The sequence below is a fragment of the Myxocyprinus asiaticus genome, chromosome 5 (genome assembly GCF_019703515.2).
Source record: "Myxocyprinus asiaticus isolate MX2 ecotype Aquarium Trade chromosome 5, UBuf_Myxa_2, whole genome shotgun sequence".
NCBI lineage: Eukaryota > Metazoa > Chordata > Actinopteri > Cypriniformes > Catostomidae > Myxocyprinus > Myxocyprinus asiaticus.
In genome coordinates, this window is record NC_059348.1 from 9,712,517 (window position 1) to 9,727,025 (window position 14,509).

General features: G+C 38.6%; 1 protein-coding gene across 6 annotated transcripts in view; it reads right to left on the reverse strand.

Moving 5' to 3' along the window:
* Positions 1 to 14,509, reverse strand: part of LOC127440895 (gastrula zinc finger protein XlCGF7.1-like) — a 40,624-nt gene that overhangs the window by 17,152 nt on the left and 8,963 nt on the right. The window contains exon 1 of one of the 6 annotated variants that reach the window (XR_007897218.1): positions 657 to 920. The exons of 2 other annotated variants lie outside the window; for them this stretch is intronic. The gene's annotated coding sequence lies outside the window, so the exon portion shown is untranslated. Of the gene's footprint in view, positions 1 to 656; positions 921 to 14,509 lie in introns of those variants that run through there. 3 more of the 6 variants (XR_007897220.1, XR_007897219.1, XM_051697984.1) reach the window with 3 other exon arrangements.

Sequence of the window (14,509 nt, forward strand, 5' to 3'; positions counted from 1 at the left end):
TTAAACTTAATTTAATAAAGCTTTCAGCGGTGTTTGATATAATGGCAAGTGATTTTCTAGTACCAAATTAACAATTTAGCATGATTACTCAAGGATAAGGTGTTGGAGTGATGGCTGCTGGAAATGGGGCCTGTCTAGATTTGATCAAAAATGACTTTTTTCAAATAGTGATGGTACTGTTTTTTACATCAGTAATGTCTTGACTATACTTTGTGATCAGTTGAATGCCACTTTGATGAGATAAAGTACAAATTTCCATCCAAAACAGCAAAATCTGTACATTATTTCAAACTTTTGGCCGCCAGTATATATATATATATATCAGGCACAGTGATTTACATATTAAAACACCAGGTAAATGATCAAATATGAGGCATCTGCACAAGAATGTGTTTACAGCTTCTACATTATTCACTGAACTGAGTGTGTTTGTGTGAGTCTTGTAAAATAATGAGCACAGGAATATACTCAAGAACATTTATAACACATGCACATATAATAAAAACAGACCGGCTTTCTGTTTGCAGTAACAAAGGTTGATGAACTGTAATGCAGCGCAACAGTCTGCTTCCGGAAGTAAAATACATTCAATTATTGAATAGACGAATTGATTTTTAACGATAACTTACAATCCTACAGAGTAAAGACAGACCTACCGTGAGCTCCGAGATTGTTAATTGATAGTATAAGCTCCTGTTGAAGCCATCAGTCCGTGTTATTTCAACGTCATTCCTCTTTCTTCTTTGATGTTTCTGCCGGTTGGCAAACCAGCTTTTGGTGCATTTCCGCCACCTGCTGGGATGGAGTCTGACACCGTGTGCTACATGACGTCGCGACACGCGATAAAAGGCATCTTTTCCATGTTAATCAGAGTTTTTTCCTAACCAGCCGCGACACATGAGCGGCAGGGTTTTCTATTTCTGCGACGTCGCGCCAGGCAGCAGTCAACAAATGGGTCTAAACAGGGGCGTACAAAACGCGGGGGATGAGGGGGACATGTCCCCCTCACTTTTAATAAAACCAAAGTTCGTCCCCCACACTTTTTCACAGGGCAAATGTGTTTAAGCTGTGTCTTTCATACAGCAAATGTCTAAATGTGTAAATGCAAAAGTTAAAATTCACTGGTCAATGTAATTAATTCAATAAAAAAATGTAATCGACTGAGAGCCTTAAAAATATACCTTATATATTTATGTTAATCTTGCACTAATCGTTCTGTCTCCCTCACTTTTGAAATGACTGCTACACCCCTGAGTCTAAAATTATTCTTTTAACAGTATATTACAGCAGGCATCTCACTATCCGGTTCAGAACAACTTGATTTTGGCTGTGGGTGTCACACACCTACCAAATGTTGTGCTTGAGGTCTCGTTCTCTTCAGTCGGAGCTCTGTCACACACACACACACACACACACACACATTCTGCTTCCGTCAGGCGGAGATCAGCTAAATAACAGGAGTACCACGTGAACGTAAACAACAGTAAAAGACTGAATTAGGATGCGATTCATAACGTAACTTTGCCCTGTGTATGTGTGATTGTGCATTTTTCCCCTCTGAGCTTGCCGCAGAAAGCGTTACGGCGCTTATGTGAGAAAATTGCGTTGCGTTCAATAAATATACTGTTCCATCTGTGATTGCTCTGTTTTCTACATTTTATTGTAAATTATTCTTGTGTATGAATATCGTTGTGTCGCATCGCGCCTGGTGTGGACAGACAGATTGCGTGTCACCGGAATCTTATCGCGTCGCGTCTGGTTAGGACAACGTGTGAGGCGTTGATGTAGAAGGGAAAAAAATAATTAAAAACTAAAGACTAAATTCTATTATAGAGATCTATATTACCTTTAGATAAGAACATGTTTTGAAGAATCATTCAGTATGTTCTGTAATGCTGAGACAGATTTGAATTCTTCTTTGAGCTGGAGTCTTTCTCTGTCATCTGCATTGCAATATAGCGGCACATGCTCAACAGTCTCAGGAAGACCACATTTATTACAGTTACCAGATTCATGTTTCCCTACAATGCATAGTGAATGATTGAGTGCTGAGTGTCCAGTCTGTAGTCAAAATATTGCTGTGTCATCCCTTCTATTGTCATAATTACTCCTCTCATAATCAACTTGTCTTTGAATATTGAATAGATGTTGTCCTTTTCCTTGTCCAACCTCTCTTGCCACATCCCCTTAACAGCCTTTTTAATTAATCATTTGACTTCTTATTTACTTAATGGTGCACTGATGTCAATTATTAAATGTGTAAGAGCCTGATTGGCCATATTATCCACCTCCTCATTACCCTTGGATGATTGGGTGATGTTGCAGCATTTATTACTACTGTAAAATTACAATAGGTTCATATTGGATCTCCTTTAAATAGGGTAAAAAATGTTGACCAGGGGGACGGGGCAGAGGGTCCTTTGGACGTTTCGCCAACAAGACACCGCTTGGGTGTAGGCTCTGTGCAAGCAGGTGCAGCTGTCTGTTTATGCTTCATTGCCGATACAGCTTCTACTTAAGCACAAAATAGTAAATATGGCATTTTGTGGAAAAACTATAGTTATCATGGTAATTTAACCCTTCCTTGGTCTTATGGGTCAATTTGACACTTTCACATTTTTAACAATGATTTACATCAGCTTAACTTAAGTTTTCGTCCTGAAACTTCATGGCATCCTCCACAGAGTTGAACCTGTTAATGTAATTTTTTTACATTTCAAATGTTTTTCTCTCTCACTAAGGGTACGTTTACGCAACAACGATGTACTAGTTTCTCCTATGCATTTTTGAAAAGTTTCGCGTACAGACGACAACGTTGTCAAAACGATCCCCGTTCATATGGATCCACGAAAATGACTAAAAACGCTGTATTATGCATGCCAGGCCAGTAGTTGGCGATGTCACTTTGTAAAGAAACACTACACGCCCGTGCACATAAGCATTCTTTCACAGAGCAGTGAATACAAACAATGAAGATGGCGATCGCTGGTCGTAGTAGTGATGCAGTAAATCTACACTTTACTCGAGAAGCGTCAATAAACTCAAAATCTTGAGCAGCACAAACACAGTCCTGTAGTCCGCCATTGTAGTTTTGAATGTCTCGTGCGTTGTTTTGAAGTACTCGCTCGCATGCCTATAGACTGAACACGTAATACGCGTGCGCATGACATCATCGTTTTCACAAATTCAAGTTTTTGTATGTTTACACGGAGACAATAACGGCATCGTTTTCAAAAACTTGCACTTAGAAACCCGTTTTCAAAGGTTTGCGTTTTCAGGCCCCAAAACGCCGTTGTCGTGTAAACGAACAGCCAAAGCGCATAAAGATTTCCGTTTTTAGTTGAAACGTTGTCATGTAAACGGCCCCTAATTTTGGTCTTAAATCATTCCACTAGATGGCAGCAAACACTAGAAAAATATTATTTTTTTCTTAATCCCCTTCTATCGCAATATACAGATCTGAAAAGCAGAGGGCGCCCCAGTGTGGTTTGTGACTTTGCCCATAGGCATCCAGTCATTTTTAGAAAGCCCCACAGTAAAATGAGTGAAGTTCAAAATGTTACTCTAAGTACACTCTCATACTCATAATTTCACGCACACGCAACCCTCCACACACACACAACACATAAATACATCACAGACACCCACAGTCACTGACAACAGACACAAACATAAGATTATTGATATTAATTTGTTCAAAAGTTATTTAACTGTTAATGCAGTGTTCATTATGTTTATTAAATGTTCGACATGTTCAACTGAGATATAGTAAACAAATAAACACCTGTTTAAATTTTTTTAGAATAAGTGTAAATTAAAGTGATTAATTATTATATTATTTTGTAAAAATTTTAATAAACATTTATCATTTAATCAAAGAATTTCATAGTGAAATTGTGAAAACAAAAAAGCTCATGTCTGCTCTGATCACTGATTCTGTGAGCCCTAAATAACCACAAACTCTACATCAGCTCTTACCTTAGGTTGTTTTCTACAAAATGAGTCTATTTTTACTTGTCTCTCAGCTGGTCTGGGTAAATAATCCACTGTAATGTCTCAAATGTTCAGAAAAATAAATAAATATGCAATTCAGCAAAAAAATATTAAAAACCAATCATTATTTGAATATGTTCCTGTATAGATGATAATAAAATGTGAGACAGCATTGTAAACCTGAGGTTTTGAGCTTTCACATTTGGTCACGTTTGTAGTCCATTCAGAGGCAGAGATATTCCACAAAACATGGGGAAAGGACGGGGCTTCCCAAAAAACACTGGATGTCTATGGGCTGAGTCATAAAACTCGTTGTTAAGACCATGGAAGTGTTAAAAGGATATACAGAAAAGGGACTTTTCAGGAGAGAGTTAAGCCCTATTCAGATGGGATTAGTTTTCCGGACATATGTCTCTATGGTAATTATTACTGTAGTCATCAAATGTTTACCTAAGCGATGTCTGCAGAAATCACAGAGATGGGCATGTCTTCTGCATTTACACACTGCCACAACGTAACTGACCAATCAGAAATTGTATGGCTGTGCTGACTATGCAGGAAATATTAAACATGATCATTTACTGTATCTGTGATTATTAGAAATCGGTTGGAATACCTTGCAAAATACAACAGAACTGGTTATATTAGCAAGCCTGTATTCCTTTATTGCATGAGGGTGAGTAAATGATGAGAGACATTTCATTTTTGGGTGAACTATTCCTTTAAAGCCCACTCCACAAGAGGCATGGCTTCCTCTTGGGCATGAGCAAAAAGCTTATCTTTATCGGACATCTGACAAGTGGCAGGTTGGTCTTCCCCAAATACTTTCGCTAGATTTTAATCTAGACGTTTCCTCCCGGTCTTCCCAGGTGCTTTCTGTGAAAGGGAACTAGGTTCTCATCACTGATGAGTAGCGCTGAAACGAGTGCTTTGTTACACAAAATTTTGTATACTCCCCATTCGGGCTGGTTACAACATGAAAGGTCTTTGTAAGGCTTTCCTTTTTAACCTCATAGAAGGTTGTTTTGCGTTCAGTAAAAAAACTTCTACCTGGGGTGTTAAATAGCAGTTTAATACCGCTCTGGGTGAATCCTCTATCTAGATTCAACTGCTTTTCTACAAAGATGAAACAGTTATTTCAAGTATTTTAATCTCTTCTGTGACAAAATGGCTCCCCCACAGGCGAGCCCTTTTCATTATTACCGTAGCTATTTTTCTTTTATGGAAAAATACAGATACTGTAATCATTCTAATCTAGTGATTTATTCCTAGACTACATGTAAGAAGTCGTCTCTTCTTATAAGAATGCATCTCTCCCACAGACTTTTTTATTACAACCTTAACTATTTTTCTTTGCAAGAATCAGCTTTGTAATCATTCTAATTTAGTGAATTTTTCCTAGATTACACACAGGAAATGTTTCCTTCTTTCTCCTGTCTCCCATGTTTAAAAAGTGCGCCTCACAGGCAAGACTTTTTCCTGTCACCTCAATTGCTTCCCAAAACAATCCTGGTGATCATTAATCTATGGAATTTCTCCTAGATTCCACATTGGAAGTGACAACTCTTCCTCCGATCGGTTTAAGGTAACATTGGAGGTCCCTTTTATAACCATGATCAAAGGACTGTGAATTTAGTCCTCCCTCAAAACAGTTCATCACCTCACCTGATGTGGGTTCTGTGGAGAAACTGGCTACCCTCAGATTACTATCTTGCCTCCTTTTGGAGTTAGTTTGGTTGTAGAATGCTGTTTTCACTCCTGCATTTTACTGAACTGTGTATAGAATGGGATTAAGCACAACAAAAAAAGTGCCAACAGTATTCAACTGCATCGTGTAGATGACCATAGCCAGCAGTCTCGGAGTGATTTCAATGCAATAGAATATTTTTTATTTCTTTATGCATCACTACTATATAGTTGTGGCCTTAGAAATAAAGCTTCCACGCTTTTTGAACAATTACTTTTCATAACTTTTCTAGTCACTAATGATTATTGCATAAATGTTTTAAAATCATTTTATTGAGATTGTTGGGGAGGAATTCCTTGCCAAGTAGTCCACCAATCCTTAGAATTAAGAGAATACACATATTATGCATTGTACTTATTTGATAATACAATTAAACTTATGTGTGCCTACAAAAAGAAAATACTACTACTAAAAACAGCTGGGGTTACCAAATCTCCATGCACAGCAAATTACATTCACTATAGAGATTTTCATGACTTTTATCAATTTATTGCACATCTGTGACTGTTCCAGGCCTGGAAATTACCTTTTTTTAATGTTTATTGATTTTGAACAATAAAGACAGACAATATTCAAAGAAAGAAAAGGGGAAAAAAAAAAACATAGGACAAAACTATTAAAGTACAGAGCCATAAAAAAAATTCACCCACCCAGGATAGTGCACATACAAAGTAGCAGTATTATAATATGAAACAAAGTTATTACATTTTCCAAGAAATGTCTGATTGACCAAGCTCTAAAGTTTCTTTAATTGAATCTAAGAGGGTGGCCATGAATGGAGACCAGGTATGTCTAAACGCATCTACATTCCCTTTAAGTGAAGAATGGAAGCATCTTGAAAATCTCCTGATACCACATGCGAATTGATGGTGGTTTATCCTTAATCCAATTAAGTAAAATACATCTTCGGCCAATAAAAAGCAGTTTCCGTACAAGATTTATACCCCCGGTGCGAATGTCGGATTATGTACCAGTCCTAAAATAAAAATCCATGGGTCTTTACCCACAGCAGCATAACCAAATATGGTTTCTAATTTCCTTTGGACCTTGCTCCAAAATTGTGAGATTGATGGACATGACCATAACATATGACTATGTGTACCATTGCCACTCTTGCACTTTGAACAGACTGATAATCTTTGCGGGTTTATTTTATTAAGGATATAATAGGTGCAATGGAGATGATGAACAATTTTAAACTGCATTTCCCTTGCTTCAATGCAGATGAATATACTACCAGTATGTTTGAAGGCTTTCTCCCAGTCTTCGTTCTCGGGGGTACTACCAAAGTCTTTCTACCATTCACCCCTAAAGGCTGGAGTAGTGGGAATGGTGTGTTTAAGAAATAAAAAGGCTGAAATTATTTTTCTAATTATCTTGAGTCAATAACTCAACCAGTGGTGATTTTGACAAACTAGGAGAGGGGTGGGGGATCTTAGTTAATATAAAATGCCTAATTTGTAGGTAACCACAAAAATGCTGTTTTGGAATATAACATTTATCTTGCAGCTGCTGAAAGAATAAAAGCATGTCACCATTAAACAAGTGAAGTAGAAACTTGATTCTTTTTTTATACCAATGATGGAATATACAGTCTTTTACCTCTGGAACAAATTCCTGGATCCTTATGAGAGGCGTCAGTAAAACTGTGGAGCTGTTACCACCCTAAAATTTACAGATATCATGTCATACCTTAAATGTGCCCTGGAGAAAGGGGTTACATTTCATATTTATCATAGTGTTGCTTAGATCCCCAGTAAGTAAGCTAAGTGGAGAGTATGGTAGGGTAAAAAAACAAATCAACATCAGAAAGAGAATGCCCAACCTGACACCACTTGCGGAGAATTCTAGCATGGCAAGACTGGTTATAGAGATGAATGTTAGGGAGGACCAGAGCACCTACATTATCTGGTAACTGTAGTTTGGATATTTATAACCTAGGTTTCTTCTTATGCCAGATGAACCTCGAAAAACTTCTTTCCAAATTGCTAATCATGTTCTTGCAAATGTAAAGCAGAGTCATTTGTAATGGGTACAGTAGTCTGGGAAGAATGTTCATTTTAATGAACCTATCAGACCCAACCATGATATAGGCAGGTCCATCCACCTGACAAAGTCTTCTTGAAATTTTTTAACAACAGGGGTTCAATTAAGATGAAGGTATTTAAAGCCTCTTTAACTTTGTAGAAACATTAGTTCCCAAATATCCGAAACCGTCAACCGACCATTTAAATGGAAACACGGGCATAGCCTTTGTCACCAAATGCTCCAAGTGCCATCGCCTCGGATTTACTAAAGTTTATTTTATAACCTGAGAAGGAACTGAAAATGTCTATTATTTTAATTACAGCTGGCACCAACTTTTCGGGCTCAGTCAAAAACAACAAGATATCATCCGTGTATAAAGCAATCATGTCTCATCCCATTAATTTCGATAGTGTGACTTTGAATGGCCTTTGCTATTGGTTCAAGAACCAAGGCAAAGAGTAATGGTGATGGGACAACTGCCAGGTTCCTCGAAGACTAAAGGCAGGAGAAAGCATACCACTCGTCAGAACAGAGGCTTGTGGTGATTTATAAAGTATCTGAATCCATTTCACAAATTTGTCTCCCAGCCCAAAATGCCGCAACACCTCGAATAAGTATGTCCATTCTACGTGATCAAACGCCTTCTCTGCAACAAGTGAAGCCACAAGGGCTCTTTGTTGGGTCTGATTGCAATATTGAATGATACCGAGAAGATGCCACATGTTGGTAAACGAATGAATCCTGATTGGTCAACCTTAATTAAATAAGGCAAAAATGCCTCCAATCTTCTAGCAGCTAGAATCTAGCTAGTACCTTTGAAAGAATCTTGCTGTCAGTGTTAATGAATGAAATAGGACGATACGCTGAGCACTCGTTTGGAGGTTTATTCTTTTTAAGAATAAGAAATATATTTGCCTGATGATTGAGGTAGCATTCCCTTTTCAAACGATGAAGAGTAAGCATTAAGTAGTTGATCACTAAATAAATGTCCACATTTTTTATAAAAATCTGGACCGAAACCATCCGTTCCTAGAGCTTTACCGTTTTTCAACGAACCAATTGCCTTCAGGACCTCCTCCTTCGTAATATTACTTGATAAAACTTCCCTATGCTCCTCACTTAATCTAGGGAGGTTTAAACACTATAGGAAAGTTTCCATGACTTTTCCAGATGACGAGATATCAGAGGAGTAAAGTTGGGAGTAATATTCTGTCATGAGATTATCGACTTGGTCAAAAAATGTGTTTTACCACTGTTGTCTTTTAATGAGGATATTACATTCGCTGACAGTCTGCCTTTAACCAGTCTTGCCAGCAGTCTTCCCGGTTTATTTCTCAACCTGGCAAAAAGAGGATTCAGCTTTTAAAAGAGGATTCAGCTTTTTGCATATAAAGTTGGTCGAGAGCTGATCTTATCGTCTACTTTTCCCTATACAAGCACTTGTCTAATGAACTTTTAAACCTGGATTCTAAATCTGCCAGTTTAGACTCAAGTTCCATCTGTTTTCTAATGGTCTCCTTCCTCAATGAAGCATAAGAAATGATGGCACCTCTCATAAAAGCTTTGTCTGTTTCCCATAGGATTAAAGGGCAAACACCTGGTGACTTAGTTTCTAGAAAGTAGTTCCACTGCATTTTTAGGTAATCTAAAACATTTGAACTGTTAAATAATGAGCAATTGAGCCTCCAAGATTTACAGGGGGGTTTGAATCTTATACTTAAATGTGCGTGGTCCAAAAAAGAAATTGATCCAATGTCACACAATATAGTTCTATCCAAATCTAACCTAGAATCAAAGAAATAGTCTATCCCAGAGATAGACTTGTGTGAAGCAGAATAAAAAGTGAAATCTTTATCCTTAGGATGCAGAAGTCTCAACATATCCAGGAGTTTAAGGTCGTTACATAAATCGCTTAAGGCTCTATACATCCTAGCGTCTCTGACAGGCAGTGACGGTTTTTGGTCAAGGTCAGCATTCATGACACAGTTGTAATCTCCACCCAGGACTGTGAATGGGCTGAGACGAGATGCCGCATCTCTCAACAACGACAGAAAAAAAAATATTTTGGAAAGAATTAGGGGCATACACTGAGCCTATCGTTACCATCTCTTCATACAGGTAGCCAGAAATAATCACATATCTGCCTTCTTTATCTTTAATCATGCTCTCAAGTTTAAAGGGGAAATGCTTATGTAGTAGTATTGCAACACCTCTACTGTTAGATTTAAAAGAAGAGAAAAATATCTGGCCCACCTAGTCTCGTTGTAATTTAGCACGTTCAATATCATTCAGGTGAGTTTTTTGTAATAGGGCAACTTGAACCTTTTCTTTTTTCAACAAGGACAGAACCTTCTTGCATTTAACCTTCACATTAAGGTACAGTATATTGAATTCACTCATAAGATAGTAGTACAATAACAAAAATAGGAATACTGCAAATGAAATGCAAAGCAAAAAACCAATCCACAAAAAATGGGCCACCCACCCCAGTTAAATCCCCAAGGGACAAAATCCAGAACGCATAACAACTGCTTTTCATTGGTGCAACAGCAACCAAGACAAATATTAACCATAAAAGAAAATAACAAAGACATAAGTCAACAGGGGAACATGCTACTGGAGTAGTTTTACCACTAAGGAAGAGTCTCGCACTAAACGAAAAAAAAAAAATATCCGGCCAAGAGAAAAAAGAAAAAAAGAAATCCCAACCCCCCCACTCACATAGTCCTCGGCAAAGGCACCCAGCTATGACATTTACCGCTCAGCATCACTACGCTTAACATAGTGAAACATTTTTGACAGTAAAACTTAGTAAGACCACCCTGAGAACTGTCAAACAAGGACAACAAAATTGTTCTCAGATATCAGTAATTAAACATAGCCATTGAGCATCACATTGGTTTGACCGACAGACCTTAACTCGCTGAGTTAAGAGAATTCCCTAGTTTAGCCAGGAAGTCATCCTCCTTCCCTGGGCAGTCACAATCAGTCGTGGAAGGACATTCTGAACTTTATGTTCCATTTCTTGAGATTTTCGTAGACAGCATTAAACCCCCGTCTTCTCTGCTGCACTGACTGCGAAAAGTCCTGCACTAAGGAAATATCATTCCCCTGGAACAACAGCGGACCCTTCATTTTAGCTGTATTGATGATCTTGCCCGTATCCTGGAAATAATGTAGTTTCATTATCACCGGTCTCGGACGACGCCCAGGCCGTTGCGAGCTGGGCCTCCCCAGTCTGTGTACACTGTCCAGGCGTATCAGTTCCATCTCTCTGTCCAAGCCCAGGAAAACAGGTAGCCAAGACTGAAAATAATTGATGGGATTTGCGCCCTCCAAACTTTCAGGAAAATTTAGAATGATCAGGTTCTCTCGTCTGGATCTATTATCAAAATCATCCGCTTTAGCTGACAGCTCGTCTAAGCATTGTAAAGCGTTTGTTAATTTCATCTTGGTCGAAGCAAGTTTGTCCTCTGCTCCCGAATCTCAGGTTTCGACTTTTTTGCGATGTCATTCATTCGGCTTAAAAAAGTATCGAACTTATCCATGACGGCGGTTATGTGTCTCGTTATGTCAGACAAGTTTTCCATAATTAAACCCCTGTTGGGCTTGCTCGTGTGCATGTTCCCCATCTTCCACATTCATAGTCTCCGCTAACCCTTCACCTTTTACGTCTTTTAGTTGTTTTACCCATCTTTACCACATTTCGGAGATCACTGCCTCTGCTAGGCATTGTCACGGAATCGTTTCATATAAATTTGTCTAAAAATATGAGCAAACTTTAAAAGGGTAGTTTGAGTGGGAGAGACGTGGATTGCTCCTCTTGGTTAGGTGGCATCACGTGACCCCCGGAAATTACAATTTTGAAATTCCCTTACAATTCCAGGTTTTCCATGATATAATCATGGACAGAATAAAAAAAAACAGATGTATTTTGAACCATGCCCAAGTTAGAGTTGTTTTCACACAGCAAAAATGTTATATGAATACTGGAATCACCAAAATGTATTTCCTTAGAAACTGTATATTTTTTTTCATCCACTTAGTAGTTGACTTGTTAAGCCTTTATAATCTTGTTGTAAGAAAGTCTATTCCATTCTCAAATCCTCAATGCATCAGCACATTTCAACAGCAAGATGTAACAAAAATGTTACTGAAAGGAGATATTACAATAATAGACATTTCTATATATATATATTTCTATTACTGCTACTAACCATAATAAAAGAAAGTAATTCCTAAAAACAAAAAGAGCAATTTCATTCATCTTTACGTTTACCTGAAATTCACACTATACAAAGCATTGGACCTGAAGATGAACCTGAAGAGCAGCTCACAGTGACATTTTTCCACAATGCTTTTTTTTTTTTTTTTTCAATTGAGTGCATGATGTGGTGAAACTTCCCACTTGAAGACTGTAAGGATTTTCTCCATTCATTTTCAGGATTCCTGAGTGAGTGAAACTCTGCACACATTATAAACACTTGGTTTTTCTTTAATATGAACTCTCTGGTGTAATTTCAAGTTGCCGGCTCCTCTAAAGACATCACCACACTCAGGGCACACATAAGTTTTCCCAGTATGAATTTCCTGGTGTTCTTTGAAACAGTTCTGGCATGAAAACCTCTTTCCACAGAAAGAGCACAAATGGGGCTTCTTGTGAATTTGCAGGTCTGATTCCGAGATCAAACTTTTATCGCACTGATCACAGTTTAATGACTTTTCTTCAGGGTGCAGAGAGTGAAGATGACATTGTCCTTTTAAATATTTAAATGTCTGTCCGCATTTACGGCATGTGACCGGCCTCTCTTCCACGTGAACGATCATGTGCCTTTTAAGGTGTTCTTTCCTTGAGAAACTCCTTCCACACTGAGAGCATTTGTAAGGCTTCTCTCCAGAGTGAATTCTCATGTGACTGGTAAGTTGTCCTTTTTGTCTGAAACTATTTCCACACTGAGCACAAGTGAAAGGATTCTCTCCAGTGTGTATTCTTATGTGTTCCTTTAGGGTTGATCTACGTGTGAAACTCTTTTCACAATAAGGGCAGGTGTAACAATTTGTGGCTTCTGTCCTTTCAGTTGTTTGTTGTGAGGAATTATTTTCAGTCTGTGAGCAGCTAAACTGATACAAATTTTCCTCCTCCACTTCATCTAGTTCTTGACTTTCCGTTTTTACTTCCATCAGGCCTAAAAGAAAAAAATGAAATGGTCAATAATAATAATTTAAGGACGACAAATGTAAATTGAAAAGAAAATTAGTCCTGCGATATGTCAGACGAAGGTCTTGTTAATACATGGGATTTCTCAGTATCTGTAACCTTAATTTTTTTTTTTCACCCAATTTGGAATGCCCAATTCCCAGTATGCTTTTAAGTCCTCGTGGTCGCGTGGTGATTCGCCTCAGTCCGGGTGGCGGAGGACGAATCCCAGTTGCCTCCATGTCTGAGACCATCAATCCACGCTTCTTATCACGTGGCTTTACTGAGTGCATTGCCATGGAGACATAGTGCGTGTGGAGGCTTTACGCCATCCACCGCGGCATCCGCGCTCAACTCACCACGTGCCCCACCGAGAACTAACCACATTATAGCGACCAGAAGGAGGTTACCCCATGTGACTCTACCCTCCCTAGCAACCGGGCCAATTTGGTCCGCTTAGGAGACCTGGCTGGAGTCACTCAGCACGCCCTGGGATTCGAACTAGTGAACTCCAGGGGTGGTAGCCATCGTCTTTTACCACTGAGCCACCCAGGCCCCTGGTGAGCTTCCTGCACAAGAACAATGGAAAAGACTTCAATATATAGATCTAAATTCAGTATGAACTGAGCAAATGCTTTACTGAAATGGTGCATAGGAGTTGAATATAAATAAAAACCAAAGAACTGGTGATCAGCAAAAACAAGACATGAAGTCATAGTAACTCCAGTAGTGATAAATAAGCATCCTGCTGGAATGCGATGTGCGAAATATCTAGGTACATATCTGGATAGTTAAATATCAACTAATATATATATATATATATCTCTTTAAAAAAATGCAACGTTTGTGTCAGGAAAATAAACAGCTTTGGTGCAGGGGTGGTTCAAGTGTCAGTGGATATTCAGGGCTCAGCCCAGAGCACTGTGAATTGATCTTATTCACAGTAGTGGCATCTTTGATTTTTAACATGTAAAAATCACAGCCTCGTTGTCATTCCCATCAAAAATCAAAGATGGCACTGCTGTGAATAAGGTCTATACGTATGGCCATGCTTCGAAATATCTAAATATAATACACTTTATAATAAAAGTTTAAATGTTACATCTGTGAGGTGCCATTTATATAATAAATCTTGAACTATTCCTGAAACTAAAGATAAAATGTCCTACTAACTTTTGTCTCAGCCTTAGATATGCTTTTCAAAGATCAAAGAAATGTGTGCTTTTAATACCAGGGCTCGACAACAAGGACTGCCCAATGGCCCGTGGCCAGTGTGAGAGAGATTTGGGCCAGCACTGCTTTTATAGCATTAGTGCAAGCAGACAAGCGAGAGAGCACAAAAATTACAGAGCGAACACAGTCTTCTAGCCAAGCACTCTAGACGAGCGAGCACGATTATATTTAGCTCGCAAACACACGCAAGCACATAATATACTGGGTGCCTCTTTTCCAAGTGTCTTAGCAGCATCAATTGCCACTGTGTAGAAAATTGCAGGTGAAAAACCCCCACGTCAGGAATTTCGGAGCAGGATTGCACATCTTAT